Source organism: Trachemys scripta, chromosome 1, assembly GCF_013100865.1.
Source record: "Trachemys scripta elegans isolate TJP31775 chromosome 1, CAS_Tse_1.0, whole genome shotgun sequence".
Lineage (NCBI taxonomy): Eukaryota > Metazoa > Chordata > Testudines > Emydidae > Trachemys > Trachemys scripta.
In genome coordinates, this window is record NC_048298.1 from 111121447 (window position 1) to 111147542 (window position 26096).

At 40.6% G+C, this 26096-nt stretch overlaps 1 protein-coding gene across 5 annotated transcripts in view; it reads right to left on the reverse strand.

The window, feature by feature from the left end:
- Positions 1-26096, reverse strand: part of EPS8 (epidermal growth factor receptor pathway substrate 8) — a 190690-nt gene that overhangs the window by 79063 nt on the left and 85531 nt on the right. Inside the window, exon 1 of one of the 5 annotated variants that reach the window (XM_034781897.1) lies at positions 2656-2758. The exons of the other annotated variants lie outside the window; for them this stretch is intronic. The gene's annotated coding sequence lies outside the window, so the exon portion shown is untranslated. Of the gene's footprint in view, positions 1-2655; positions 2759-26096 lie in introns of those variants that run through there. 5 annotated transcript variants of the gene reach the window in all.

Here is a 26096-nt window from a genome sequence, read left to right on the forward strand (position 1 = left end):
CTTCATATGAAGTTTTCCTTAATATCCTGAAGCACTGAGTTCCATAGATTAGCTATATATTGTGTAAAAAGAACTCACTTCTATCCATTTTAGATTTGCTGCCTTTCATTTTTAATTGTCCTCTCTCCTCCTTGTTTTATGAGGTAAAGGAAGCAATTGACTGACCTACACGACTCATTAGTTTGTATCTGCATAGTATCTTCCTATTACTCTTCTTTCATTCAAAACAAATTTTATTTAGACCAAATTGGATCAAACTCTGATCTCAGTTACACCTGTGAAAACTCATTCCATTCAATGGATTGCACCAACTGGTCCTTACTCTTTTTAATCTCTCCCTATATGAAATCCCACTGTAACTGTAGCAACTTTCATCATCATTCTCAGATAATTTGCTGTCTCTGCTAGATCCTGTTTGAAATGAGGCTATCAAAGCTAAACACAGTATTGAACATTAGAACAGACCATTACATGTAATCAGATAAAAGAATGAAACAGTATCTCTCCTATTCTCTCTATATTTTGTCATATAGTTTAAAGTAAACACTGTTTTTTCCTCTTTTAAACCTTGAGCAGTGTTCCACACTGAGATATTCACAACAGCTAGACCTTTTTCCTGAAAATGGACAATTCAGACCCCAACAGTGTTTTTCACTTTTTTAAAGTGTTCTTTCTAGAGTGCATTACCTTGCACTTGTCTATAATTAATTTTGCTTGCTATATTGCAGTGTTATATAATTAATTAGTAATTAAAACCTTTAAGGGTCTCAAAATCATCTCTATACTTGACTCAGTGAAAACATTGTGTGCTCTCAGCAAAATTTACTACTATGCTATTTATTCTTTTCCCCCCAGATCAATAAATAGACTGAACACTACTACATCTAGTACAGATCCCTAGGTCATGCTACTATTAACCCCTTTCCACACTGGGAATTGGCCATTTAATTCTTTCACACTGCTTCCCATCTCTTAGCCATTGTCTGGCCCTTTCCTCTGTGTGTTTAAGTGTTCTATTGGCAATGAACTTTTAAAGGCTCCCCTCCAAACCCAATCTAAGGTAAGGCCAATCGCTCATTGTTGGGATCTTTAGGTTCACTTAAAAAGAAATCTGTATAACATTCCAGTCGTCTGGGATATTGAGGATTGCATTTAATGAGAAATGGCTTATTTTTACTAATTCAGCAACTATATTAATCTTCAGATTCTTCAGAGATTTCTGATGAATACTTGCTTTATACTGATAACCTCTACTTACTAAAATGAGGGGTGAAATGAATATTTTCAGTAAAAGCAAAATCATATATAAGGACTACTATAATGAATCTATAAAGTTGGCATCACAGATGGCAAATGAAGTCAAAGCTGGAACAGGAGTAATTGTTTAAACACATTTACAACAAAAAACAAAACAGATTAAGTTAGTACAGACGAAAATAAACATTTTGGCTAAACATCTGTCTAACTTGCCTACCGTTAAAACTTTTTAAAACTTTATATTTAAACAAATTTAAAACTGAATGGTGGTGAAAAATCTAGTCAGATATGATCCTCTGAAAGCCATTACTACCCCAGAATTTTCAGTTAGATGCACCACTAGGAAAAATATTGAAGAAAATTACATTTTTTTAAATGTTCCTCAATTACTGGATTTTAGACAACTTGCAAGCTTACAAATATCACAAATTAGTTACTCAATAGTTTTGAATGAGAGGTGATTACTATTTACACATATTTTATCTTCCCTTTGCAACTTTCTGATATTAAAACTTCATATGCTTTTGAAATTAAATGGAGAATACTTTGGAAGCCGTCATTATAAATATGTACTAAAGACCCATTTCACTCCTTGGACCAAGACAGTTCAGGAGCTAAACCAAAACAAACCTAAACCACTTAGGAGTATGTTTTATCTGATACTTAGAAAATAGTACCAAAAAGTTGCTATTGATTACCAAAACTATATTTTTTCAATTTGCTTTTTAAGCTCAACGTTCTAAAATCACATTGTTTATCAAATTTACTTTTTTTTTTAATCTCGGGGTTTTAAAAATAGCTTTTAAAAACAACACTTATTTCAGAGTAACTGCATAATGCAGAGGGAATTTTTTAAAAATGCAGTATACAAGCACTAAACACTTTACTATAACGTGTAGTGCATTAGTTTGTTAATATTCACTTATGAAATTGCCTCAGTTTTTTTTTTTTTAAATTCTAAATGCTCGTTCAGTCTCTGAAAACTAGTTCTATAGCAAGTCAAGTAGTAAACATTGTTAAGCTACTGAATAAACATTGTTAAGCTACTGAGATCCCAGAATCTAATAATAACTCTACTTCCTGTTTAATTTTTCCTCTCACTCAGCTCAACAGGTCTCACTTAAATAAGTTGGTGTTACTGGCTTTAGATAATTTAAAGATAAACATCCTAAAATAACTGTGATCCCTGCTTCTAAAGAGATTTTAAACAACAACAATTTACTTATGAAAGCATTTTTTTTTGTATCTTTATTTCTGTTTGAAGGAATTATTTCACTTTCCTACCCCTCTGAGAAATGTGCATTACAAGGAATAAAACACTAACTAAAAGTCAAGTAATACTATAGTTTTAAAAAAGAAAATTAATACAATTTTAAAACAAACAAACAAAAACGTTACCTGGAACAGAGTTTTCTACCCTGAAAAGGGAGAAGTGGCAGAGACTGCATGAAGTCCATTGGGGACTTCACTTTTGTTATCAGTTTCACATGGAAGGCACCCAGATAGTACAGCAATGGGCAGCAGTATAAAACCTAAGACTGTGTTACACACAGTTTGTCTTCTATTTAATTATTGCAGATAGAGGTGTGATTTTTCTTTTTTCTTTTCTTTTCTTTTTTTTTTTTTAAACTGAAAAACAGTTAAGTTGGTACATTCCTAGTGTGGAAGAAGCTCTACCAGTACAAAGGTGCCTTACGCTGGTATAGCTTATTCTGCCGAGTTTACAGGAATGAGCCCACACCGTCTAATTGCATATGAACAGGCTGGGGGAGGATGTTGTACTGCTTTCACCACACTGGTATAGTGAAAGCAGCACAATGTGTGCGACGTAAACAATGAGAGATAAATAGATACATTCTTTGCCAACCATAATGAAATTATGATGCCATTTGATTTGCTATATACACACACACACACAGGCTAGATATTGTCTGACTGTCATATGACATCAAAGAGTTTTATGTAATAACTAAGTCCATGAGCTTACCATAAAATCAAGGTCATAAAGGTGACTGATCTTTTTTCAAAATGCAATATTGTCTAGTAGTTACAGTGGGCGACATATTCAAGAGACAGAGTTCTCTTCTATTCACTATGTGACCATGAACGAATAACTTAACCTCACTATGCTCCATCAGTAACATAGGAGTAATACTCATCCATCTTTATGAAGTATCTTGAGATCTGCCGACGAGAAGGGCTTTATAAGTGCAATGTATTAGTATTAATATAAAGAATACTTCACCCTAGTGGTAACTAAAAAGGGAGAAGAGAATGCAAAGATACTATAGGAAGACAGATAATGGGAAATACTAAGGGTACATCTACACTACCCGCCAATCCGGTGGGTAGTGATCAATCCATCAGGGATCGATTTATCGCATCTAGTGTAGACATGATAACTCGATCCCTGATCACTCTGCTGTCGACTCCTGTACTCCACCGCGGCGAGAGGCAGAAGCGGAGTCAATGGGGGAGTGGCAGCAGTCGACCCCGCGCTGTGAGGACGTGAGGTAAGTTGACCTAAAATACCTCGACTTCAGCTACGCTATTCTCGTAGCTGAAGTTGCATAGCTTAAGTCGATCCTCCCCAGTGTAGACCAGACCTAAGTGCAGTCACCCAAAATCTGCACCAAGTTGAAAGGGAACTATGTGTTGAGTACAGGACACCTGCCAACTAAAAAATATTTTACTCAAGGTTTGGATCAATGTTGTCCAATTAGCAACAGAAAAATTCAAGATGGTGACTGCTGAGTTTTCAACTGAGGAAGAAAAAGTAACATACTAAAGAATTCAACTTCAGATTTCTTAGTGGTGCTAGGGTTATGGGAAGTTGCTGCACTCTAGAACGGATTAAAGCCTCCTGACAGAGAGCATTGTTAAGAAAAAAGGTCATGCTTGCAAGATAATACTAGCTAAAAAAATATTTCAGAAATGGTCTGCCTTTGATCTGTTAGTATGGAAAGGGGGATTCTCCAGCTGTAAAATTATTAAAGAAAAGCCTCTAACAATTAGGGAATGGATATCTTGAGAATGGCGAATCATCAGGACTCTAAGTCATAGGACAACTATGAAATTTCATTTCATATCTTGGAGAAAATTACCTCTGGTGACACCATATGGCATGATGATCTTCGGTGGCGCATAGTGCAGAAAGGGTTTGCATCAGGTCACTAATTCACATATGGAGAATTTACAGTGTAAGATAGTCAGACATGCCCAAGAGAAAATTCCTAGCACCTCATTATGAATTAAATTATCCATGTCTGATAAATCCTATATTACTACTTTTATTACATGATTTTATACACTTGTTTTGTTTGACACCCTCCTTGTTAAGTTAAAACACGGCTTCATAAATGAAAACACTGCAAAGCCATTGAAAATTAACATTGTCAGAACCATGTGAGTTCTGCATGCTTTTCATCTTAACCAAATTCACCCATGTTACTCTTCCCTGGCCCCCCTCAACCACTCTTGATTTTCTATTAAGTCCCCACATCAGCAAACCACCCCTATTCATCAAAGGACACGATTAACTTTAACATGTGCCAAGTCCTGTTGACTTAAGCGCTTTGATGAATAAAAATAAGCTTAAGAACATGCTTATGTATTTTACAGAACTGGAGTCTAAATACTATGTTGACACTACATTAAAACTACGTTAGTAACACCCCTATTCAGAGCATGACTTCTTCCCAAAGGACCTAATGCTGAAAGCTGCTGAGTGCCCTCAACTCTCACTGAAGCTCAACAACCTCTAGAAAAGGACACTTGAAAAAGTTCTATTTTTTTAAAAAAGCCTTAGTATACTTAGTTTGTGGGTTAAGGTAAGTGCCTCAGTTTTTCTGAGATAATTCATCCACCCAGTGAAAATGTATTTTGAAATACATAATGCTGGTATTTACCCTTTACAAAGGACTTTTCTGCTACTAGCAAGGATCAATGACTGAATACAAAAAGTAAGGCAGCAACACGGCTTCTTAAAGTCATCACAGATCAAAAGCCAATTCCTCATTCTGGTTACTTCTTCCTTTTCTCTTCTCTCACCCGCAATTATTTCCAGCGCTCCCAACCAACCAAGAGAGCCTCGCTCTTTCGCTGATTTTCTCTTTGCTGGTTATAAATACATAGTTATTTCTATACTCCTCAGATATGTCAATATGATGTTACCATCACAGTAAAAAGCTGTGCAGCCATCACCTCCCTTCAAAGTCCAAAAACAAACACAAATGGCATACATTCGGAATTAATTACTCCCATCCAACAATATCGGATTGATAAAAAGCAACAGCTTATCAACATTGCTGAGGCTTGCCAAACAGCGACAGGGGAAGGTTATAGAGTGTGTGGGGGAGCAGGGATAGAGGAGGCTAAGAACGGGTGAGAAGTGATAATGTATTTCTTGAACAGTAGATACTCAACAACAAAACACAAACTCACTGTCAGCACAAACCCCAAAAGACAAAGATTCTTCCCCAGCCAGATAGTTGGCAGAGTGCAATTATGATACCAAAAATAAAACCAAGTACAATAGTACAATGCAACATTTATGTGGGTAGCAGACCAAAAACTCTTGTATCACTGTCAAAGAGAGCCATTCATATTTTTTCCTTTCAGATGGGTTTAAAATCTTGGAGGATAAAGCAAAATAAGATTAATCTGTTACGTCATAACTAACCATGGATTCAATAAAACTGTATTTAGGGTCTTTAATATTGTTTGTGCTGATTTTATCATAGCATTTTTGTACCAAGCTTCTGGAAAACTTTTTTTTTTTTAATTAACTTGCTACATTGCATGTCCCCTCTTATTTTTCCTGGTCTCTTTAATTTTCCCTTCCATATATGGTTCTCTCTCCCCTACATCCCAGAGTCACTCCCTCACACTATTTTTTTTCCACAACTATTTTTAAATGCTCCTCTCCCTTACCCCCGCAAAAAAACTCACCCCAACAAAAACAATTGTCCTTTCATGTCTCTAAACTATTTTCCTTTATGCTGCTGCATCTTTCCACCTTCATTTGTTTCTTTTCAATATCTTCTTACTTTCACTACTCTCTTTTCTATTGTTGAATGGACTCAAACATCTGTCAGGTGACATTACTGTCTGGAAACTCTACCTGCTAGAGTTACAGGTTATAGCTAAGACCGCTGTCAATGAAAGTTCATAGGAAAAAATATTTTCTTTGCTTTTTCCCCATTTGTTTCCTTTGTGCTTTTGACAACACTTTGCATATAGGCATTTTCAGTTTCCTCTACTTTTGCGTATCTTTCACATAGTATACACATGTACACACAAGTTTATTATATGTATATAAGTGTAGAAATTCTATAAAAACACTGCAGAGTCTACTCCTGAGGGAATTCTGCCCCAAAAAATAAAAAATTCTTTGCCAAAAAAATTAAAAATTATGTGCACACTATTTTAAAATTCTGCAAATTTTGTCAATAAATAAATATGGCTCCAGCATGGCAGTGGGGAGCACAGGTCACTGGCTGCATTGAGATGAGAGATCACCCTGAAGCCCCCAGCTTTCCTGGTACAGGGACTCGGCAATGAGGCTGCACCTGACCCAGAAACACCCTGTGGCCCTGCCCCTCTGTACCAGGAGCACCAGGTGTGGGTGGGCAGGCTCAGTCCCACAGGATCCAAGTGTGGAGGGGCTTAGTGGGGGGGATCCAGATATGGTGTGAAAGGTTTCTGTGTGGGGCAATCTGGGTGTGGGCGGCTCAGTAGGAGATCTGGATGCACAGGAGCGCGTTGGGGGGTTCTGGGTGCTGGGACAATGGGACCCTGCAGGGGATGCAGGTGAAGGTGGTTGGGGTTCAGCAGAGGGGTCTGGGTGTGGGGGTCCAGGTGCCAGGGAAGTGGGGCTTGATGGGCTGGGGGATGCAGCTGGTTGGGGATCAATGGGGTGGAGGTCTGGGTATGGGGGGCTTGTTAAAGAGGTCCAAGTATAGGGGCTAGAGCTTGTCAGGGTGACGGTTTGATGGGCCTGCTTAACAGGGGAGCCCCAACTGCTGCTGAGGGGACGCCGCATGCTGGGCTCCTGCTTCCCCCTCACGATTCCCCTCTCCCCTTTTCTTCTCCATCCCCCTCCCCTCATGTCCTTCCCCCCCCATCCTCTCACCCCCCCTTCCCTCCCCATTGCCTCTTCCCACCAACCCCCTTACGCAGCCCCACCACGGGCACTCACTGTTGCACAGAAAACAGGAAGGCTTCCAGCACACAGAAGGGGAGCACAACTGGCACTAGGACCCAGAAGGCAATGTTCACGCAGCCTCCTTCAGCTGGGCAGATTTGAGCTTGCAGAAATGGGGGGTGGGCAGTAACACAACCCCGTGTGCCCCCCATGCCTCGCCTCTGTTTGGGGGGGGGAAATCCTAACTGCACCCATGGTCATCTTCCACCCCCCACCACCACCCCATGCGCAGCTTCTCTTTGCTTCCCTACCATTTTCTACAAGGAAGCACAGGAATTCTGTGAGGGGGCCACTTTCTGCGGGCATGCAGAATCTCCCCAGGAGTAGGAGTCATATGGTAAGTAGTCTAAATAATCCTCTCTCAGAAGAGGCGTTCTGGACTTTCAAAAATTCAGAAAGGTAGATACAATCACTTGCAAAAAGAAAGAGTTCTGTCTGCATTTCATATCCCCAAACCCAGAATTCATCTGTAAATACAAGCTACCAAAATCTGCTTTTAGCTTGATCAGGACAAACCAGCTAAGAATTAATCCAACGTGTAAAGTACATTTGCAAAAGTAATCAAGATCATCAGAATATCGTATTCTCAATTGTCAGAACTGAGATTTGCTTTGCCACTCTTCTTTAAACATAAACCGCTTCATAGGAGACACTTTATCTGGACTATTTTAAATGCATTTGGAAAGATATCAGCCCTAGCTGACAAACCGTGAGAAAGGTTTTGATTCAGAGTGCCACAAGTTGAAATGAAATATTTTGTTTCCATGTTCCCAATGGAAAATTTAAAATTTTCACCAAAATCAAAATTGTCCTTCAATTTTTTTTTATTTTGCAGTAACTACATTTCCCATCGAAAAAACCTTTTGATGAAAAATTCCTGACCTACTGTCTAGTTGGAAGACGGATTATTAATTGGGGAAAAGGGAGAGAAAAATATTGTCCAAAAGGAGACTTATATCACTGACCCTTAACATTGGTCCCAGTCTTACACTCAGATCTATTCACTGCTGCACCTGTGCAGAGCCCCATTGACGATGATACTCCATATGCAGGCCCACTTTGATGGATGTCACTACAGGATTGGGGCCACAATTTGTAACTACATTCAGAGCACAGTGTTAGAACTGGGCTAAGGCCTATTGTGGACAGGGCATGTGACACAAGAGGGCACCTTAGAATGCTATGTGCAAGTGTTAAAGCAACATGGCTGCTACTCTGAAACCTGTCAGTAAAGCCACTGTTAATTAAAAAGTAAACTGCCTTGTTTAAAACAAAATGAGCATTAATTACTCTGAAGTTCTGCATAGTTATGCAAAGCCCCAGGGAAGAATCACACAGGTGTGAAATAGGTATCCTGGGTCAACACAGCAGAGACCGATTAAAAGGTCCCCAGGAAAGGAAAGGAAAGGAAAGGAAAGGAAAAAAGAAAAGAAAAAGGGGAAAAGATTATCCATTGTTCAAAGATATGAATGCTAATAATTCCATGTGCAGAGAAATGCATCCCAATTAGCTTTGCCTTTAAACAAAGTCTCAGTTAAATGCAACTTTTACATGATTTGGAACCATCAACATAACTTGTGAACACAAACTAGCCTACTACAGAGATACTGTATGATCTTATTCCTTTTGTTTTCCCTGTCTCCTATTGCTTATTGCAATCATTTGTTACATCTTTTCTTAAACTAGACTGTAAACTCTTTGGGGGCAGGGACTGTGACTTCTTATGAGTTTTTGTAGCATCCAGCATAGTGCAACCCCAATCCTGATAGAGGCCCTTAGATGATGCTTCAATACAAATATCAATAAATAGTTAAGTTTTATTTATATTGCAACAAAACCATGACCACCGAGCTCTTCAGAGTTGTCACTATACTGCCAAGGATGGAGCTTCTCAAATGTACAGGCTTCTATCACTTCAGCTGAAAGGAAAATCTCCGTTAGTAGTCACAAGTATAGGACCTATGACTACTGATGAGTTCTGATTCTATCTGATAGACGCCAACGGTACACATACATATTAGCACATTACCAACACAAGCATCATTCATGTTGTGGCAGATTGCACTGTTTATAGAAAAGTCTGCTGAAGAACAAAACCAAAGCTTTTAGATCCTTGTTGCTCTGAGTGAGTCCATCAATCAAGAAAAGGGTGGTGCTAAGGTGAACAACACTGTTGGCTTGAACAGGAAGCTTTACAAAAAGAGAGTATGGGCCTTGGAAAGAACGCAGTTACTGTCCAGAGAATAAAATGTTGGACTTTACATTAGCAGCCGCTGGCAGTACTGTTATACCACAGAAGCCCCCAAATGCGTGTCAGGCGAAGTTTCCCCAGAAAGATCAAGAGTTTTTGCAGAGCAGAGGGAAGGAAAAAATGTCTCACATTATTACATGAGGGGTAAAGAACTACTTAACTGAGACCAAGTTTAAAATACAGTAAGAGCAGCTTACTGTTTTTATAAATGCAGTCATCTGCAACTAAAGTGTTTGCCAACTTTATGGACTCTAACACTTGCATTTAATAGAGGAGGTGGAGCTTTGCTTTCATATTATTATTACTTCAGATACAGCGTTGAAAATCAGCTCATAATTTACAAGTGATAAACCAGTGATTTGACTTTAAAAATAAGATTATGTTAAAAGGTATTATTAGACATGGGCAGCCAACCATCATGATGCCTATAGATCCAGGCAAAACCCAATGAGAGAGGGCCCACCAATCTGCAGAATTCCTTCCCAGATGTGTGTCTGTCTTGAGTGATAGCCCTTGGGCACAGTTCCTGCTATACAGATATGTACCTGCTATACAAGTACTAAACCAAAATCATGGATCCAAACAGAAAATGGAAATCCCCCCCCCCCCAAAAAAAAACATGAAATTTTGCGTGGGGGAGGGGTGGGAGGGAAATTATCCCAAACCAGGATGAAGAGTCAAACTTTTTGTCCCATGACATTTTTCTTGGGAAAGGATTTCCAGAAAAATTCCTTTCCAGAAGAACCAAAATGGAATTTTTTGATTTCCTGGCTGTCCACCCAGAAGGCTCTTGTCAATTTCATTTTCTGCCAATTGCTGGAATCTGCCAATTCTGACTGCTGGAAAGGCCGAGAGAACTGGCTGCTCAGCACCTGTCTTCTTCTTCACCTCACAAATATGGGAACTGGAGAGTAGGGGGTTGTCTGCCTCTCTAGCCCTGGAGCGAGGGGATTTTCTGTCTGAAAATTTCTGACCCGCTACAATCTGTAGGTTTTTTTTTTTAAATAATAGAGTTGCAAACAGACTGAACAAGGCTGATTGTGAAAAGGTTTGTATTTCTGAGATTTTTTTTCATTGAAATGCTTGTGAAAGGTGTTAGAAGTTCTTTTTCAAATGAACAGCTGTGGCCGATACCCACCCAATCACACCATGTTCCTACCCCCATCTGGAAGAACCACTTTATAGGAAAGCGGATGAGGGTCAGTCCATGTCCATTAAATCCTGGTCTCTCTGCAGACACTGCCACAGAGTGCCAGTAAGTTCTGAACATGACAGCCATTTTATAACCGGGACAGCTGTGTTCTGAGAACTAGACTTGGAGTAACCACATCATTTTATGTAAAAAAAAAAACAAAAAAAAAAAAACTTTCAAACTAACCCAATCTATTAGTTTTCTCTTCAGTATATGAACATTAGCAAGGCAAATCTCTCAGCTGTCATCTGCTGATGCCAGAGATACAATTTTGCTCTTAGTCTGGCTGGAATGAGAATTTTGAGGTCAGGTTTTGGTAGTTTATTAATAGAGCCAAGCGTTCAAAGGCTTTTATTTAAAAATGCAGAACAGTTTTCAAGCTGGCTTCAGGGAGTCTGTAACGAGTAGTGAGGCAGCTCCAGCAGGGAGCAATGCCAGAGAGAGCACGTACACAGAAATAAATATACTGGTGGTAAATACCCGATGGAGGAATGGAGACAGTGAGCCACAGGCAAAAGGGGGATGAGTAAACAAGCTGAGTGAAGCCTTCACTGCAGAACAGAACTACATTCACTGTGGGATCATCTACACTGGCAAATTATACAAGGCAGTGAGCTGGTCAGGAATTATTCCCAGGGCATTTACCTGAGACATGAGACACCCCCAGGTGCAAGTCTCTGCCGTGCCTGATTCAGAGCAAGGACTTGAACCTGGGTTTCTCCCCCCGCCCAACTGAGTGCTGGAACCACCAAGCCATTGGCTATTCTGAGGTGCACACACAGAGCAGCAGAGTAAAAACAGTGCAAGCACAATGCCCATTGTAGGACAATGGCAGGACAGATGAATTTGTGCTAGTTCATCAGCACTTCTCGCTTACACTGGCACCGCAAGAACAAAGTGAGTCAGCCTGGTTTGCAGCATGGCATAAATGGTATAAAGCATGGCTTTTAAAGTAGTTGCAGAAAAGCTGAGCTTAGGAGTGCTGGAGGCTAATGGCCTTATCTGTACTGGATAAAGTTAACAGTGACACCTACTCTCACAATAAAACCACGCTATGTCAAGTGTTTTGAAGCATGGTTTAAAAGTGCTTCAGGCTAAAACATTTAATCGTGCTTTGGTCATATCCACAACAGAAGCCTAAAAAGTATTAAAACCCTTAGCCTGGAACATGTGTGGGGTGGAAACTGCCATGATTAACAGAATGTTAAACCAAGCTGCCTAAAATCACCATTGAACTGACGAGCCAAGGTCCAAAGCTGTTGTCTCAATGCTGCAAATGGGGTGATCTCTGAACATCCATTGTAAGAAAGCCTGATTGGGGCCTAAGGGTATGTCTACACAGCTGACGTTAAAACTCTGTCACAGCAGCGCTTTAATGTGGCTGTGTAATCGCAGCTCCAGTGCTGGGCGAGAGCTCTCCCAGCGCTGTAAAAAAACACCCCTCAGTGAGGGGAAAAAGCTACCAGCACTATAACACTATCTACACTGCCACTTTACAGCACTGAATCTTGCATTGCTCAGAGGGGTGTTTTTTCACCCCCCTGAGTCAAGGAAGTTTCAGCACTGTAAGTGGCAGTATAGACAAGGCCTTAGAGAGGAAAGCTGGTGTTGTGGTTATGACACTGGACTGGGGGCTTGTCTACATTACAGATTCTACAGTGGCACAGCTATGGAGCTGTAGCACCATAGTGGAGATGCTTTCTGTAACGACAGATGTGTTTTTTTCTGTTACTGTAGTTATTCCACTCCCTCAAGGAGTCAGTATCTCTTAGGATGGAAGACCTCTTCTATCAACCTAGCGGTGTCTATACTGGGGCTTAGGTCAGCTTAACTACATCTCTCAAGAGTGAGTTTTTTACGCCCGAGTGACATAGCTAGGCCAACCTAAGTAGAACAGGCCTCAGATTCAGGAGATCTGAGTTCAACCCCCAGCCCTGCCACACACTTCCTTTGGTGACCTTGGGCAAGCCAGCTAACCTCTGTGCCTCAGATCATCATCTAAAAAATGGGAATAATAATACTTACTTCCTTTCATTTTCTGGTCAGGACACGTCTACACTGCACAGTTCAGTCAATGCAAGTTAAGCTGGCATACAGCTGCTGAAGTCTGTACATTGTTCCAGCCCACACATACTTGAGAGCTTGTTTAGCACTGCCCATACTCACCATGGTCAAGTTACCCCCATGCCATTTTCTCCAGCCCATTATACTTTTGCACAGCCCACAATTTTCATGCCTTTAGAAAAAGAAAAAAAAAACCTCCCAGAGTCCCGCATGGCACTTTTCGGTCTCTTCCCTCTCTCTCTCTCTCTCTGACAGAAGCTTGGGTCATGCAGAGCTCAGGACAATTCTCATGAGCATTGCTAATAAAGTGCACATGATTCTCTTGTATCTGCCGAGCTTGAATCAGTACTACTAAACTGGGATTGTGATGAGCAGGGATCCTAGTTTTCTGCAATAAAAAAATCAAAATTCTCTGATAAAAAAACCCATAAAAATCCATGTTTTTCCATGATTAAAATGAAACTCTGAACTTTAGTTTCCCTAACCACGGTATATATAGGTATCAGTTGAACACATTTTATTGATATATTTACAATTTTTAAGCAAGTTCAAAGCCTACCAGTGCCATCAATCATTATAATACAATAAAATTAACAGAATTGCAATTTGTATTGGTTACATATACCAAATACTTCTATGTCTGTATTCCTGCTGTTCTTTGGCAGTTGTAAAACGCTGGAATGATCCAGTCACAGTGCATTGTTTCTTCATTGTTGGTGGCCCTACTGTTCCAGCCTATTGTTTTCGTTTCTTTTCATTCAGTTTGTTTAGTACTTTCCATGTGTTCTACAATTGTCTGCCTTCGAACACAATCTACAGCCTTTCTGCATACAGTACAAAACAGCACATTATCATCAATGTGAAATCTGTCCTTGCCAAACTCAGTGACACGGTCTTTAGGGGTGATTTTCAATTTTTTTGGCATTTTTTCATAACTTTCATTATGCACATCTAGATGCTGAAGTGAAATTTGAGAGGCATTAAAACACGTAACCTCTATATGCTGGAAGCATTTTAGTCGAGTATGTTTAGCTATGTAAATTTAAAGCACATTCAAAAATCAAGGACAAGAGGGGGAGGTTGTGCACACTGAATAAGTGACACTGGTACATTCAGTAACATTTAATTAATAGTTAATATATGTTGTTTTTCCACAAAATGTAAAAACTAAAGATTCTCTGTAAAAATGAAAATTCTGTATTTTTCTGTGGCAAACGGATTTCTAGGATCCCTGGTGATGAGGAAGATACAGACATGTTCAAGCACAATAACTGGATGCTGATGGGCATCATTAAAAAAATGTCAACTTGTTGCTGGTGATCACATCACAACTCCCTACTGTGGATTGCTGCTTCTGGGCCCAAGAAACAAGCACTGACTAGTGGGATCATACTGTAATAGAGATTTGGGATAAGTAGTAGCTGCAGAACTTCCAGATGCAAAAGGCCATATTTCTGGATCTACGCTCTGAGCTTGTCCCAGACCTCCATCATAGGGGGACAAAATGAAAGCGACACATACAATGGAAAAGCAAGTGGTGATCACACTTTGGAAGCTTGCAATACTGAATTGCTATCAGTCAGTGGAAAATCAGTTTGGAGTTGGGTAGCAACAGCTCCCACTGTGGATTTCCTAAGTGTGTAAGGCCAGGAAGAGTCTCCTGCTACTCAGTACTGTGACGTACAGGAAATAGTGGATGAACATGCAGCAACAGGGTTCCCAAACTGCAGCGGGGTTATCAACAACACGCATATCTCTGTTCTGGCACAAGCACACCTAGCCACTGGAGTACATCAACAGATAGGGATACTTTTCCATGGTTCGGCAAGTGCTAGGGGCTCAGTTTCACGGACATTGATGTTGGCTGGTCAAGGAAGGTACATGACGCTCACATTTTTAAGAACACTGGACTTTTCAAAAAGCTACAAGCAGGGACATTTTCCCCCCGACTGGTGGGTTACCATTGAGGATATTGAAATGCAAAGAGTGATCCTAGGGGACCCAGCCTGTCTCTTGCTCTCCTGGCTCATGATGCCAAACCCTGGCCAACTCAACAGCACCAAGGAAAGATTCAACGACCGTCTCAGCAGACGCAGAATGACTGTTGAATGTGCTTTTGTAGAACGAAGGGACACGAACACTGTTTGTTCACTAGACTGAATCTCAGAGAAAAAAACATCTGCATGGTTATAGCTGAATGTTGTGTACTTCATAATATCTGTGAGGCGAAGGGGAGAAAATTGCCACCAAGGTAGAGGGGCAATGTTGCCTGGCCATCTGCTGAACTTGAACAGCCCAAAACAAGGGCTATTAGAAGAGCTAACCATGGAGACCAGTTTAATAGTCAGTCACAGTGGCGTTGCCTGATGCTTTTATGAAATTGTGTCTGTTGTGTGTGTACTTAGTTTAAATACGGGTGGATCTTTGCCTCCAACTTTGAATTCCATAATGCGTGGTGTAAAATAATAAAGATGCTCTCAGTTTCCAACAACACAACTTTATTGTGTGCAAAAGAAACAAACAAAACAGAAGTGCAAACACACATACAAATTAAAAAAAAAAAAAACCTTTTACCAAGGTTTACCACTGTAACGGAGCGAAGTAGGCTTTAAAATCCCAAGTAAAAATGGAAGTAAACAGTGAACGTTTATGTCCATGTATCTAAGCTGTAGAAGGTTGTGGATACATATATGCTGACTTGTGGTTGGTGTACATGTAGCTGTTGTTCTGCTTGTTGTTCCCCAGCATGGAGTGGTAGAGGTAAGGAGGTATACCATTTTGCTACATGATATGTTGGGGGTATAGGGTGCAGCGACGATGGACTTCTCCTAGGACAAAAGGCTGATGAGTCCAGAGCCTTTAGGCATGTAGGCCAATAATGCTCTGTGGCATCCGAGTTTGTTGCTTGAGCAAATCAATCATGTCCTGGTGCATTCCTCAACATGTATCTCGATCCTTTTGCTTCTCCTGCAGCAGTCACACACTATTCTTGGTCCATCTCCCTGGTCACATTCACATGGCCCATCCAAAACTTATGTTTGTGGTTCGAGACTGGAAAGGATTGGAGGGTCTTACAGACTCTATCCTCCCTCCTGAACTGAGTCAGGCATTCAGCATGAAAGGATGGTGCACCCCTCAAGACCACCATACCAGAAGCTGTTAATAAAACACAGACAGATGCATCATTAGATTTACAGTTACAACAGAAAGGGAAAGATAAGTCTCAAAACTCCCTTACATTATTCCCATTGAAGCATCTCATTGCAGCACTGCTCTGCAGCTTCTACCTTGGTGAATAGATCCTAGCGTGGAGATGGATGTTCTGTAGCAATGCTAGTCACCCCTACCGGGGTATGGGCATTGGAAAAGCACAGTAAATATTGGCACTATTTTCACAAGGAGTGGTGATTTTGGCTGGCATCTCACTCCTGAGGATGACAAAGGCAGAGAGAATCCAGCTGCCACTGGCATTCCAAAGCCACCTGGGCCCATATGCTGCTAGCCTGTTTACTGAAATGGTGCCAGCCGTACTCAGCACAGCATTGCATGGGAAAGTCTCCTACTGCCATGGATAAAAGTTTGACTGAAATCTCCCAAGAGAATAAAAGGGACCGTCCCTATTCAGATAAACAAAGTAAACAAGGCAAAGATATAAAAAGCGACTCTACCTCTGTTTGTTCTACCTCTAACCAAGCACAGGACATAGATCTGATGAGGATTGTGTAATCAGACTGCCGTACAACTCTTTCTGAATGTATCCCCTAAACCTTTTATTTTCTGACATTATCAGTAAAGCTATCAAAAGTCAATACCTTTGTTCTCTAAACTTGTGGAAGGGATGGGTGCCACTTTTCAATGGGGAAGAGGGAGTTAGGGTTGAGAAAGGGAGAGAGAGGAGGTTTGAGGGGAAAGGAAAATATTATAAATTAAATTAAGGAATAATGTATGTATACACTTACCCAGGCTCCCTTCCCCTTCTCATCAGCAGGCTCATCTGCACTTGCCTGGTGAGACTGGCTAGAGTCTCTCGCAGAATTTCCAACAGTTCCTGTCTTGAGGCATGGTTTGCGTCCCCCCATTGAGTTTCCTTCCTCCTCTTCGCTGTTCACCGCAGGGGTCTCTGCTTCAGGCTCCTCCAAAATGCCCAAAGTCATCTGTAGGGTGCTGCTGGGGTCACTGCCAAACATAGCATGCAGCTCACTGTAAACGTGGCAGAGCTGCAAGGCAGCACCTTTTGTCACCCTCCCTTGCTTTCACGCAGCACTGCTGGTCATCCCTGTTGCAGCATCCCCTGTACAATCTGCATAGAGGTGTCAAAATTTTATGGCTGTTCTGCAGCTCTGCTTGCACAGCCTCTTCTTTCCAGAGGCCCAGGAAATCCACAACTTCTTGCCTGCTCCAGGCAGGAGCACATCTAGTAGTTGTGTGTGTGCACGGAGCTAGCACAGTCAGATGCACGCAACAAAGGTGAGCTAATAGGAGTGTTCAGTAAAATGTGCAAACAGGAGAAGGCATTTCAAAATCACAATGGAGTTTTCAAGGGGGGAAAGGAGGTGGTTTCGGTGACCCCTGGGCAGTGCAATTCAAAATTATGACTGGAGCGGTGACCATCACAAGAATAGGGGCATTACGGGACAGCTGCTGGAGGACTTTCAGGGTTGACACAACTAATGCATTGTCTACACTCACACTGCACTGACCTAAGTAGGTTGATTGTGGCTCTGCTCAGGGGGATGGTGTTACTGCATCATTGTTACGGGGTGCTTACGTCAGTGGGAGACAAAATGTGGTGTAGGAACATGCACAACTAGGTCAACACAACTTAGCTTACACTGACCTCAATTTTGTCTATTTAGATGACATGCTATTTGTCCAAAGAGAATGTTTTTTACTGTACGTTCGTACAGCCACTAACACAATCGGACCACAAATTCATTTGTGGCCTGTAGGTGCTATGGTAATACAATGAATACATACACTTATCAAATATTACTTGGTTAATGCCTCTGGGTCTAAGGAGACAGGACCAGACCAAAGAAGAATCTGAGAAGCGGCAAAGTCCTCCAAAGGTGTCACCCCGGGGTAGATGGCCAAAAGTAAGGATGAAAATGTACAAAAGTACAAAAAAGAAAAAAGGGCTGGTAGATCAGACAGATAATGCAAGATGCTATAAAAAGCAAAGGATGTCACTTCCCATACTGCTCAGGTTTCAATTCTCTTTTGGATAACAGAACTGGGGGCTGGAACTCTGGCCTGCCTCTATCTCCAGAATTTTTCTCTCGTTGTCCTTCTAAAACAGGGGTGGGCAAACTTTTTGGCCCGAGGGCCACATCTAGGTATGGAAATTGCATGGCAGGCCATGAATGCTCATAAAATTGGGGATTGGGGTGTGGGCTCCGGCTGGGGGTGCAGGCTCTGGGGTGGGGCTGAGGGGTTGGGGGTGCAGAAGGGTGCTCCATGCTGGGACTGAGGGGTTCAGAGGGCGGGAGGGGGATCGGGCACAGGAGGGGGTCGGGGCGCAGGCTTCAGGTGGCGCTTAACTCAAGCAGCTCCTGGAAGCAGCGGCATGTCCCTCTTCCTGCTCCTATGCAGAGGGGCAGCCAGGCGGCTCTGTGCACTGCCCGGTCCACAGACGCCGCCCTTGCAGCTCCCATTGACTGCAGTTCCCAGCCAATGGGAACTGCGGAGAGAGCATCCGGAGCCCCCTGGGTGCCCCTACATGTAGGAGCTGAAGGGGGGACATGCTGCTGCTTCCAGGAGCCGCATGGAACCACAGCACGCACCAAGTGGAGCAAGACCTGGTCCCTGCTCCCCGGCGGGAGCTCAAGGGCCGAATTAAAATGTGTGAAGGGCCGGATGCAGCCCCTGGGCCATAATTTGCCCACTCCAGTTGGTTTATTAACCTTTAATCAACTAGTCACTGAACTGAACTAGCTGAATAAACTACAATGCAGAAAAACAAACTATCCTTTTTTGCAGGTACAGTGAGAATGGCGGACTCAAAAGCTGGCTCAGCACTTCAACAAACTCTGGTTTCAGGTGCTCAGTCAATGACTTCTACCAGTCACTGGTGATTTCATTTTCTTTAAAACTTGGCAGCAAATATGAACTGCTTAGTTTTAATAAATAAATTTATGTCTTAACATACAAGTTGTCCATTTCAAATTTATTTTTAAATAAGTTGATATTTTTAATTTAAATCGGTGTTTAACTTAAATTAAAAAATGTGATTCTGTTTAAAGGCATTGATTTTTACCCACCCTGGCTGAATCCCACTAATATAGCATGCTAGTTACCTCTGAGAACCAATTTCTAAACTAATAGAAGGGATGGAATCTGATCTCAAACATGGCAGTGCAGACCATTAGCCACTAAAAGCTGGGGGCACATTCTCTATACATTCCTCTCTCCATCACCCATAGGAACCAGGTCATATACGAGCATTGGGAATGGAACCTAGATCCCCTATACTGGCACTAAGCACAAACACCAAACCATGAGAGACAGAAGAATCTCAATCTTCTCCTGCAATAAAGGAGTTAATGCTCAGTATTTTGATGTATAATTTCATTTCCCCATAAAGTACAAAGAAATGTTTACCTGAAGCTTGATTCAACAGGAAATGCCCCGTGTAACTAGTGGGAAACAAAGCTAAAAAGTTACAAAAGCACCTCCCAACAAGCCTGAAACTAGGAGTGCTGACCTGAGAAGGCAAGTTCAGAGTGATATTTGACATAAGCCATGAAATCTTTCTACTTTAAAGTTCATATAAAAAGAAATATTAAACAAGGTTACTGGTAGCTCATCTCCATTTATTTATTCATTGGCAAAGAATGCCGACAAATAAATGGAGATGAGCTACCAGTAACCTTGTTTAATATTAAACCTGCCTGATTAGAAAATGCTGCTTATCCTCAGTTTCACCTGGACAAAATGACATGCAAATAAAGCAGCAAACATTAAATAGTTAGACAATCTGAAAGTACTTGTGACGTCAACTGTTACGATGATTTATAAACCAAAAGAAGGTTTTCTGTATTAAAATAGAAAAGTGTTGATTTTTTTTCCCATGAGGAAATTCAAAATTTATTTGTTTTGTTTTGTTTTGGCTTTTGCAAAGCAAAATGAAGTGAAAGTCTAAATTTGAATCAACAGGAAACTTCTTGTTTCATTTCAAATTTCATAAAAAACAAAACATTTAATCAAAATCCAATTTTCGTGAAATAGTTCCAATTTCAACAAACCTGCATTTTCTTGCAAAAAAAAGGTTTTGATCAAAAATGTCTGAACCCTTCTAGTCCTGAGGATTAGTTAATTTTTATAAACTCTTTCATAATGAAAATAGGTGATTTTTTTTCTCCATTGCCAGATAAAAATAGCCATACCCTAGTGCAAGGTACTTCCTGAAGATCAGTAATGGATAGGAGTCCCTTAGCTATGTCTACATTAGGTGCGCTTTATCGGTTTAGGAATACTATACCAGCAAAGCACTCCTACCATAGACACAGCTGTGCTTTGTACTATATCTAAACCACTGCCCACAAACAGAACAAGCTACAGTAGAACCTTAGCGTTACAAAGACCTCGGGAATGGAGGTTGTTTGTAACTCTGAACAAAACATTATGGTTGTTCTTTCAAAACCTTACAACTGAACATTGATGTAATGCAGCTTTGAAACTTTACTATGCAAAAGAAAAATGCTACTTTCCCTTTATTTTTTTTAGCAGTTTACATTTAACACAATATAATATTTGCTTCTCTCCCTCTCTGCTGCTACTGCCTGATTGTGTACTTCCAGTTCCAAATGAGGTGTGTGGTTGATTGGTCAGTTTGTAACTCTGGTGTTCGTAACTCTGAGGTTCTACTGCATATTGGCAAAAGTTCAGTTTTACTGGTATACTTGTCTCTATACTAGAGGCTTCTGCCAGCACAGCTGCGTTGGTCAGAAATTACACGTCTTCCTACCCCTGACTGACATAGCTACACTAGCAGAAGTTTGTAGTGTAGACACGGCCTCAGCACTCAGTTGCTTCCTGCTGATCACTCACTCCCAGAAAGTCTCTGTACTTTGATGGTTATTGCTTATACTGACTTGCTATATTCAATAAATTATATACAGTTTGCTAAAGCAACTTCTTAGTAAAGGAACCCCAGACGCATTCCTGGCATAGCTTCACCTAATCAACAGAGTGATAGCAGGGATTAATAGGGTCCATAAATTCAGCATGTAGCAACATTCCCTATAAATTATTCAAGGAACACACACACACAAAACCACCAGGACATTGGTAATTTAAAAGTCTTTCCTGCCTCGCAGTCAGGGTGGTGCATTATAGGGATATGCTATGAACAATGTAGCATGTTGACTTACACAGTACAATGAAATCAACATGACTGAGACCCAGTTCTTTCTCGATCATGTGGCTTTTACCTGCCCGTTTGAATCCTGAGTAATTTCATTTGGAAACCAAAACAACAACTTCAGGGACACCTTCCCCTCACCTGAAGTTAAAAGGCAGACATGTGTGATAATATGTAGTAAAAGGACAGACCTTGGGCACAAGCTACTAAATGCTCAGCATGTTTGGAAATCAGGGAACTCGGGTAGTACGGGGAGATGTCAGCCTGTACATCATCAGGGAACTCAGGTTGTACGGGGAGATGTCAGCCATAGTGGTTTCAGGCACTGTGAAAGTAAAGTGCCTAAAACCACAATGACTTATTGCTAAAAGCAGCTAAGTACCTACATTGACTCAAGAGCCGGACTTTGGTCAAGATTTTAGGTGACCATTGATTTTTTTGCGAGTATAGAGTGCACATGCTAAAGATTAATATGCAACCATATTACTACCCTCGACAACTATGCGATTCAATAAGTATTACCTTAAAAATTAAACACAAATATACTGATTAGCCTTCAGTGAGCCTATGATTACACTACTTATACACTGATTATAATCAAAAGGACAAGGATATGAAAAAACTTGGGACACTAACGTCATAGTTGCAATATTGGAATGACTTTATTACTGATGGCTACAAACATATAGATACATGATCAGGGAGACTGAACAGTAAGGAGTTACATAAATGGTTTAGATGGGTTTCATGGTTCAAATCCCTGTACATCTCCTTACACTTCTTGTTTTAAAAAAGTAACCTTATGGACCAAATCCTGCTCACCTGTACTCCCATAAATCTCTCACCGAAGGCAATAATAAAGGAAATATGATTTGATCCTTTAAATGTTTTCAGAGTTTTTCCTTGTTAATAATATAGTGAGGAAAAATGTAAATATGTTTTGTTTTTTCCCCACCTTTGGCAGTATTCATTTTAGAAATTAAGGCCCACAGTTGTAAAAACAGTCTCTAATTTTGCGTGGCCAACTTCAGACAAATAAGGGTTATGTGTTATAGAGGTGGTGACCACCCATGAGTATATTTTCAGGATCTTTAAGACTCATACCCATACCTGTCTACAGCTGGGTATCCAAAAATCAAAAGCACACAAAATTAGAAGGCACTTTTGAAAATATGGTTCTAATATCTAATCATAAACCAAAATTTCTGTTTGACTTCAGTTCTTCCAAATGCGTTAAATTAAAATTTGCCACATTTCATGGGATAACTGTCTGAAATTGCTCTCTTTGGTTACCAAGGCAAATTTCAAGACAAAAGCTCAAATGTTTCTGAATTAAAAAAAGAACAGCTGGTTTGGGAAAAAAAATTCAATGATTGGCATTTGCTGATTCATTGAAATCTAAACATTTGATTTCAACAAAATTTCTGACATAACCCTGCCTCATTTCCTAGCAGATCGACAGCCTCATGAACTGCTGGGATGCCAGGATTTTCCAGGCTCCCAACTCCTCAGCGGCCTGCTTGGGAGCACAACGCTCCGGGGCAGCCCAACTGGAGGACTGCCCCAGAGCCAAGACTCCCACTAAAGCTGGGTGAAGAATGGTAATTCCATCCTGTGGAATTTTTGGTTTTTGTTCCAAACTGAAACTAACCCAATTTTCAAAATCTCTCTCTTCTGCACAACAAAATGACTGTTCTCCACCAAGCTCTTATAAAAAAGGATTTTTAAAAATACAGCCAACCCTGACTAGTTGGAGGATTCTTCTCTTAGAGAAGACAACTGAAAGCTCTGCACGGATATAGGGAGTCCACACAAATCAAAGTGATGGATCAGGGTCTAAAACAGATAACAAAATCTTCTTATCCAGTTAATCAAATAAAAAATACTATATGCATTACACAAAGCTTCCATCTCCTGACCAATTACTAAGTTTCAAACTAGAATTCCAAGGTGCCTGTTTACACAACGAAGTCCAAGGAGGACAGTTTTTTCCTTTCCCGAGCAGGCACATTAGATAAAAATTAAACTCATACACTGTTTCAAATAAAGAAATATTTGTCCCACACACAATTGCTATTCAAAGGTCTTGCTTTTATAGCATTTAAAAAAAAAATAGCTATGCCCTTGATGATTTGTTCATGTATGCCAATAAAAGCACATTGGATTAATGCCAGCATTCACCCAGCAGCACTTCAAATAAGTATTTAAATAGTTATGAAATCCTGAAAAAACATGAACACTATTTTTTCTGCTAATCTTTTTATTCTTGCTTCATCTTCTCCTCCTAGGATGGCCTGTTTTCATTTAGAAAGTCTTTGGATAGACTGAAGAGCAATGTACACAGTGAGAGACAGCAGCAAGGACTGAAAGTTGGATTTTTAAATGGCCCATTTTTACTAGCGTCGTATTAAAAGTTAAGAACAAACTACATTTTGCACTTTTATGAGCCATTTGCAGTGTTGCCAACTCACGATCGTATGAATTTTGTAATATTCCAATAGCCCAAGCTCCTGACGTAATTACATTTCATTTTTTTTAAATAAAGTAAATTCCAACCCTCCTGGTTTCAGAGCAAAAAACTGTGACCCAGCTGCACCCTGGAGACTCAGAAACCAGGAGGCCAATAAAAAGAGCACAATGTTTATTTTTAAATATAATAATTTTAAGAGAATTGTGATTTTTGGGACCTGACTCATGATTTTTGAGTACTTGGGATTGGCTATGCTGAACTTGATGCCATTGGACGGGCAGGTGACTAACAAACTTTGACCCCAAACCAATGCTGGCATCACTGATAAATGCACACAAAAAAGTAAACATAAAAGCTGTGTTAAAAAACACAAAATTCCTTATCTGTGGTACTAACAACTTCTGATTTTTGAAACCTAAGCATTTTTTTAAAACTATATTTGCTTTTCCCCATTTATACTGCTTACTTTTGGCTTCCACCTCATTATTTACTTTCACGCAGCCTGGATGATGGGCTAGTTTCACTTCTGGTTATAGTCACTTTCATTTGCATATTCCCAGGTACTAACAATATGTACCAATCATTGCCTTGTAAGCACTGCACAGGAATTTTTTTTTAAATTATTTTTAAAAAGTTCTAAGTCACAGTTTAAAGATATTATGGAAACATTGATGAACATTAAGCTTTGTGAAACCTTTATATTTTCAAAATCTGAATTTTGATCCTAACTGCCTATATTATTATTGTTTACATTACAGTAGCCCCAACCACAAGTAGAGGCCCCATTGTGCTAGGCATAGTACATACACATAGTAAGAGACAGTGGCGGTCCCAAAGTGCTTACAGTCCAAGACCCCAACTCAGAAAAGCACTTTAAGAATGAGTTTTCTTGAACTGGAGTCAAAATAGATAAAACAGACAAAGAACAAGAGAATGGAAGTAGTATCCCCATTTTACAGATGGGTAGCGAGGCACAGAGAATTTAACTGGGCTTGTCTACATGGGCTTGTCTACATTACCCGCTGGATCGATGGGCAGCGATTGATAATGTGGGGGGGGACAATTTGTTGCGTCTAGTCTAGACGTGATAAATCAACCGCCGAGCGCTCTCCCGTCGACTCCGGTACTCCACCAGGGCGAGAGGCACAGGCGGAGCTGATGGGAGAGCATCAGCCATCGACTTACCGCAGTGAAGACACCGCAGTAAGTAGATCCAAGTATGTCGACTTCAGCTACATTATTCATGTAGCTGAAGTTGCGTAACTTAAATTGATCCCCCGAAGTGTAGACCAGGCCTTGCTCAGGGTCACACAGGCAGCCTGTGGCAGTTAGGAGCTGAATCCAGATCTCTTAAGTTGCAGTTCAGTAACTTAACCATCCTTCCACACTCAATGCTTGACCCGCCCCTTTTAGGTAAGATGTTTTGGGAAAGGGGGATTTAATCAGTGGCTCAATTTTTTCTTACTGGTGACCCCTTTCACATATCAAGTCTCTGAGTGCAACCCCCCCCCCTTATAAATTAAAACACTTTTTTACATATTAACACCATTATAAATGATGGAGGCAAAGCAGGGTTTGGAGTGGAGATTGTCAGCTTGTGACCCGCCACGTAATAACCTCGCGACCCCCTGAGGGGTCCCAACCCCCAGTTTGAGAACCTCTGGGTTAAATTAATTTTGGTTAGGTCCATACAGACACCTTATTTATAACTTGAAAAAGCAGCACTGGATTAAAAGGGAATTTAGAGGACATTCTTCCCTAGGTAACATTTTAAATCTAGCTAAACTGGAGACCTAAAATACATTTGTTCCCCTCTATGGAATCATCTTTTCTGAATAGTCCAACACTTCAAAAAAACTAGTTTGCAGCAGGTCCATGTGTGCATTTAGCAAAATAAATAGCTGCAGAAACACTGAACAGATGCTGCAGTGCAGACACTTGGCTGTTCAGGAAATATCGCTTATCTAAAAATAAAAAAATAAAAAGATAACTATAAGCTTGACACAATCAGTGTTAAAAATGGGGTTATAAAAATATCCTGTTCCTCAATCCATCTTCACAGAGAACAGTTTTGCTTACATATACAGCCAAATTCCAAAACCTTGCTCCTTTCATAAACTTATCATCCCTATCAGCACTACAATAGGTTTAAAGGAGGAGGTCCCAAGTGAGCCCTCTCAAATGTTTTCCCAGCTAAGCAGTCCAAACTAAGCAGATGTCAACCTTAATTTTTTTCCCCCCCAAGGAGCCTGCCACACAAGTTGGAGTAACTGCAATTTTTTTCGCTGTCTTTAT